Here is a 7150-nt window from a genome sequence, read left to right on the forward strand (position 1 = left end):
CTTCTTAATATGGAAATCCTTCCCCCACTCAAACTCCGTTAAGCACATTGCTCTGTACTTGTGTGTGGCAGAAGATTGGGACAGTGCCTCCTTCAGAGACAAAGCCAGGCCCTGCTCTGGCGCTGAAAACAGGAACCAATAAAAAGAGCAGGTGAGAGGGAGAGAATCTAGATGCTGTTCACGCACACTGGGCCCCCAAACTGTTCACACTCTGCACCCACTCAGACACCTAGGCACTGCGGGTCCTCTGTGAAGGGGAGGAAAAGAGCCATTTTAGGATGGAGGTTGATTACTCCACTTTCTCTCACCAACTTTGGGGCACATTTTTTCCCACTGACCAGAAGGGACATAATATTACTGGCCACTGAATTCTGTATTTTACACAATTCTGGCCCCTGCACTGCGTTCACTATGTTGTACTTTTTACTCCTGACACCTGCACTGTATATGCTATGTTGTACATTATTTTCCCGACCTCTGCACTGTATGCTCTATATGGTACGTTATACTCCTGAACCATGCACTGCATTCACTATGTTGTACTTTTTACTCCTGACCTCTGCACTGTATATGCTATGTTGTACATTATTTTCCTGACCGCTGCACTGTATGAGCTATAAGGTACGTTATACTCCTGAACTTTACTCCTGCATTCACTATGTTGTACATTTTACTTTTGTCCCCTGCAGTGTATACACTATGTTGTACATTATACTCCTGACCCCATGCACTGTAAACACTATGTACATTATATTAAGCTGTGGGACAGTCCTAACTAAATTTATTGCACAAGATTTTTGCAACTTACTTAAATCTTTTAATGTTTTTATGCTAAATGTGTTTGCTGTGTAATTGGTGTTTATCACTGTATTTTCTTCAAGAGCTTTTGGATACTTAAAATACTTATGGATTAGAAGTTCTAGATAGCTAAAGAAATACATAAATTATTTTACTATGAACAGTGCATTCTTGGCTTGTAAAAGTCCTTATCATCTGTACAGTATTTTAAATTGTATAATAGGTTAAAGATCTGCTTCTTGTAGAACCACACCCATTTAAATTAATGCCTCACCCCTAATTAAAGTAAATGTTCCGTCTACAATGGATTGCTGAACATGGAGGAAAAAAAGGTGTCCTTGGAAATTTTTTTAAATGTTGGGAGCTATGGAACATTAAAAAAACAAAACAAAGACCTGATTGCACATGCTTCTTACTTATTAAACAAAAAAATGTCACCCACCAAAAAGAAATGGACTTCTGTTAAATGGAGGACTTAATAAAATAGAGGAATAATAATTAAAAAATTAAGAATAATCTAAAAATGTAAGGATTGTCTGAGTCAGTTTCGGAGGTAAAAATTATACCTAAATTACAGAAACTATTCACAATACTAGAGGTAGCAGAACTCAGCCCTCTTAAAATTCAACAAGCCTACCATGTACAGTATTTAGGTTAAAAACAGCTCCACAGGACAGTCCTAGAGACATTGGGGGGAATTTATCAAAATTGGTTGTCATGCACCAGATTTTGTCTGCTCCAATCGGCTTCACTCTTCAATTTGTTCAGTTAAGATTTGAAAATGAAAGAGAGAAGCTGATTGGTTGCCATGCACAGCTGCTCCAGATTTTTTTCTGCTCCAGTTTTAATAAATTCCATTCAGTGTGCGTAATTTTCTCTAATTCACTATCAAGGAGAACATCCTAAGGAGAGTAACCCTTTTTACGCTTAACCCTTTCACATACAATGGGATTCTGCTACAGATCTTTCCAGACAGTGTTAGATCGACTTTGACTAAAAGAAGAGAATTACAGCCACTCACTAACATCCTTAGAAACCATAACAGTTCTTTTCACTGGCTGTGCCCTTGAATGGCAGTGTCTGCATATGGAAAATCATTCACTTTAGGACTGCACCATGATTTGTGAGGATTGATGGATGAACAGGGAAGGGATAGGCATGGCTGGGTCAGGCCCTAGAGAAGCAGAGCCAGCTGTCAATCAGGCAGCGCAGAGGATCCTGACACGTTGTCAGGATCCATTCCAGCTGTGGCACAGCTTTGTGGTGTCAACAGATAGCGAGCATCAGACCATATCTGCCGACTTAGGTTATAGGAGTACATTAGTATATAAACTCATGGGACTCAAAAGAAAAGTAAAGCCAAAAAAGGTTTGGCTTTACTTCTCTTTTAATATTCCTATTTGGTGCAGATACAAAGACACAAGGCCACCTTTTTCTCACACTGACAGTGAACGGAAAACAGTCTCTTCAGACAGACATTGGAAAAGGCGAGAAATTGATTCATTCTGAACCTTTCAGAACACTAACAGAGTAAACAAGGGATACAACTAATTGATAACACTACCTGCAATTTTCCATTTTTGTTTTCAACTAGCAATTTTTCAAACAAGCTATTTTTTTTCTTAATTTCTTTCTCTACCCCATTTCATCTTTGAGATTCAATATAAAATAAAAACATACCATAAACTTTAAAATATGTTTCCTTCTTATCTAGCAAATAGTTTTGTATTTTTTATGTGTTCCCATTAACACAGCATACGTAAAAATATATATCTTGTTTTTCAAGAATATATTTTTATTTATTTCATATCATATACAATTTCTTTATACAATTAAATACGTAAAAGAATAGTACCGATGACATCAATATCCAACTACTATCTCTTATCCATTGTTGCTTGTTTAAGTAGTATTTTTAATCACTTCTATGTTAAGCTAGCCACCTTCATAGATACTATTATATCTGTTATAACAAAAAAATATAACAGGAAATTACAAACAAACAACAACAACAAAAAAAACAAAAAAAAAAAAAGGCTATACACTCCCACTACCATTCACAGTCTTGTGCCTATGCTCTCGCTCCTACATATACATCTTACCTTTTTTAGTTTTTAATTTGGAGCAGGCCTCTGAGCAGACTGCAAGCTACTCTCAACAGTTTAAAAGTGGAGGAACAAAGTGGGGACAGACTGAGTTTCCCTCATTTACAAGCCTTAAGATATTTAACTCTTTGCTAGGACGGGCCGTGTTTAATTCTAGTTTACCACTGATAATGAGATCTGCCAGCGCAGTACAGACGCGGTTAATTATGGTAAGTAGGGAAGCACCGAAATGGAATTTTAAGGCCGAAACCAAAACTAAAAAATTTGGCAGGCCGAAACTGAAACCGTATCCTAAAATTACTTTTTTTTTTCCGAATCTTTAAAAAAAAACATTATTTTACATTATTTTTATTTTACTTTACTGTTGGTGGCTCTAGGGAAATATCAAGGGTCTAAAAAGACCCCTGATATATCCCTTTTTAAAATAGAAAATAAGATTGAAGACCTCAATCTCTTTTTCTGCAGCCCCTGTTATAAATGAACAGGAAGCCTCTAAACTGAATGTTCCTGTCTATTCATACATTGTGGAGATAGTATGTTTACCATGTACAAAATCATGAATGAACAGGGATATCGATCACTTCCTATTCATTCATAACTGGGACATAGTAAGCACATTATGTCCAGTTATTTACAAACACTCACTGATTAGCTGATTGGTGAGTGTTTGTTTACCTGTTCTCCATCCTGAATCGGCTGTCACAGAAGGGCGGCAGTGGGGGAGGAGATCTCCACCTCTTGTGACAGATCGGAGCACTCTCCTCAAATCAACGCTCTCCATTCTGACACAGGAGGGTGAGCTGGGAGGTGCAGCAGGAGAACTCTGCCTCCTGCAACCATGACAGCCGTCACAGCCCCGCACCACCTCCTGACATAGGAGGCCAAGCCGGTAGGTAAGGGAGGAGAGCTTGGCCTCCTGCAACGATGACAGCTGCGCCGCTTTCCATCCTGAAAGCTTATCTCCACCCCACTGGACACCGGCGATGCATCATAAGGCACAAAGACTGTCACCCCTCGTGGAGGAGAGAAGCTGGGATACACTGAGTTTCAGCCATCATGGCACTTTGCCAAAAGTGCAATTTTCAGCCGAAATTTTGGTGTATCACTAATGGTAAGCGATAACTCCACAGCCCCCTCCTTAAAGCAGAACTCTGTTGACAAAACATCTTAACCCTTGCAGTGGTGCTACCCCCACACTGCAAGGGTTAAGTGCTCATTTGTGTCTACGTTAAAAAAAGTTATACTCACCTGATTCTCAGAGCCATCCACCATCGTTGCAGCATAGGAGACAGGCTGAGGGGAGCACTGTCACAGCCACCCAGATCCTGGACACAAATGAGTACTTAACCTTTGTAGTGTGATGACACCGTCCTTCCTTCTGGAGGGTGGCTACTTCTGTGCTCCATGGTTCCTGTGTGTTGTAAAGTAGCCACCTCTCTAAGCTCGCTCCCGTCATGGACTCCAATCCCACGTTTAGTTTACTAATTTGTATTGAGATTGTAGTCTATCATGGGAGTGATCTTGCAGTGGTCGGTACTTTACAACACACACAGGAACCATGGGGAACAAAAGTAGCCACCCTCCAGAAAGAAGAACAACGTCAGCACGAATTCTGAGATGATTTGAGGATCTGAAGCTAAATGATGCACAAATAAGATCCATTTTTGTTAATGGTGTATTTGAATAAATTTTTAGATTTAGCTACCAAGTATAGGGTCACTAAGTAATCTTATATCAACTTTGTTATTACAAATGCAATACTGCCTCCTACTGACCAAGCAGCATAGAGGTTATTATAGTTATGATAGTTTCTTCCCTTCACTGCTAGCATTTAAAATATATAATGGAAGGTTTCACTTTTCCCATTTTTGTTATCCGTTACTTACTAAGAATACATATTAAGTCTGCTCTTTTTGGCAAAGAACACATCTATTTGTAATAAATGGATGGTTATAATAAAACAATGAATTATATAGGTAATATTGGTCAAAAGCAGTTTCTTTCTTCATAACTTTCCTTCTAAATGTTATATCTATAGTCCTTCATATCCTCTGCACTAAGTACATTTCAATCTATGATTTTACAGCTGTAGATGATTAGTAGATATATGATATAACTTGTACTGTATTTAATATGGTCTATACCAGGGCTCAACATTTCAAGGCTACTAGCCAGGCCTTAAGAGTTACTCGCCACCAGTTGCCCCACCTAACCCTTACCCTGGCTTTAACTCCGCCCCTAAACACACACTCTTAAAATATCTTATGATGGTTGCCACTTGTAAACGGCAGATTAGGGATTCCTGCTGCACGAAAACGCAAGGAATCCCTAATCACACCTGAAATATACTGTAGGTGTGATTGGGGTCTAATGTACACATACACTAAAACACAATAATACACTTCATACAATGTATTATACCCTCTCTCTAAAGATGCATAGATTTTCTAATTTAAAATTGTTCACAATTTGTAATCAAATATTTCTCAACCTACTATAGATTAATATTCCGATTTAAATTGACTATATTGTGATGGATACCTAAACTAGGACTGTTAACCCTTTCGCTGCCAAGGACGTATGGCATACGGACCTACAAAAGTGCTTCCAGCTGGCCAGCTCAGTATGCCATAAGGACCTGGCATTTACAGTTCTACTATAAGCTGATGATTCAGCAGACTGTCCCCTTTAAATTAAAGCTGTCATCAGCGGCTCACAAGCCGCTGATGACTGCTATTATCAAAAATACCGGGCGCATTTACCCCAAATTTAAATGTGCTATAGAGATTGTTCTTGATTTAACCAGGAATCATTCTAAAGCATCAAATTTGTTATAAACGTTTTCCTTATTGAGATGGTACACTGGCCCCTGTACTCAGTCTATAGTTGTATATATCCTTTTATGAATGCATATCTCTTATTTAGAAAATAAACTATGATTACTTCCCTTTAGATCGTCTCTAATAATGTTAAAAGCATTAATTCTCCACAGAAGAAAAAGCTAATTTTTTGAAAAGTAGCAAAGCAGGTTCACAATTTTCACAAGTTACACATTTTTAATATGGTTCTGATTCATACTTGAAAACATGGAAAGAAAGCGCTTGACCCATATGGTTATTCATTTGCTTTTTCTCATTCAACAGTAGTTAAGTGATGTGTATTTGTGTGGTCTCGCTAACAGGTAGGCAGCTTCCGAAATTCAAAGGATTCCCACAGTCAGAGCTTTATTATTGATTGGATCCTGGGCAAACATTTTCTTTGGCCATCACCGTCATTGCCTGCTCCCTACCTGCCACATGCTTACGTTAGAGCTAGCCCTGCATTAGGTTGCTTGAAATACAGACAGTTACTATATATATATACCGGTATTTTGGTACCGAGTACCGATAATTTTTTTTCGGTATTTGACCGATACCAATTATCGAGTAACGGAAGTCCCATTCAGGAAGCCAGGTGGTGTGTAATGACTCGCCACCTGGCTTCCTGATTAGCCGGGAAGCCGGGCAGCGTGTAAAGAGTCACCACCCGGCTTCCCGATTAACAAAAAAGTCCCCTCTTACCTTAGTATGTGCAGCCTGTCATCCCCCGGGGCCTCTCCATCGAAAACGCGGCCTTCGTCCAGTACCCAGCCGGAGCCGTCTAGCCGGCCAATCAGGAAGCCGGGCGCCGTGTAATGACGCGACGCCCTGCTTTCTGATTGGCCGGGAGGCCAGCTCCATGCTCTCTTGTCATGAGATGACGAGGGAGCATGAAGCCAGCTTCCCGGCCAATCAGAAAGCAGGGCATCGCGTCATTAGACGGCGCCAGGGTTCCGGATTGGACCGCTCGGGACGAAGGCCGCATTCTCGCTGGAGAGGCCCCGGGGGATGACAGGTTACACATGCTAAGGTAAGGTAACCTTAACTCACGAGGCCCGCTTCCGATCAATCATGAAACCGGTCAGCGTGTAATGACGCGCTGCCCGGCTTCCTGAACAGTGTATATATAAATAACCCCAATTCCAAAAAAGTTGGGACACTGTGTTAAATTTACATAAAAACTGAATGCAATGATTTGCAGATCTCATATTTTATTCACAATAGAAAATATGTCAAATGTTTAACCTGAGAAAATGTACCAGTTTAAGAAAAAAATAAGGTACTTTTGAAATTGATGGTGGCAACATATCGCAACACATTTTGGACAGGGCCATGTTTACCACATTGTAGCATCACCTCTTCTTTTAACAACACTCTGTAAATGTCTGG

This window comes from Nanorana parkeri, unplaced genomic scaffold (assembly GCF_000935625.1).
Source record: "Nanorana parkeri isolate BGI_ZX_2015 unplaced genomic scaffold, ASM93562v1 scaffold1115, whole genome shotgun sequence".
Classification (NCBI taxonomy): Eukaryota; Metazoa; Chordata; class Amphibia; order Anura; family Dicroglossidae; genus Nanorana; species Nanorana parkeri.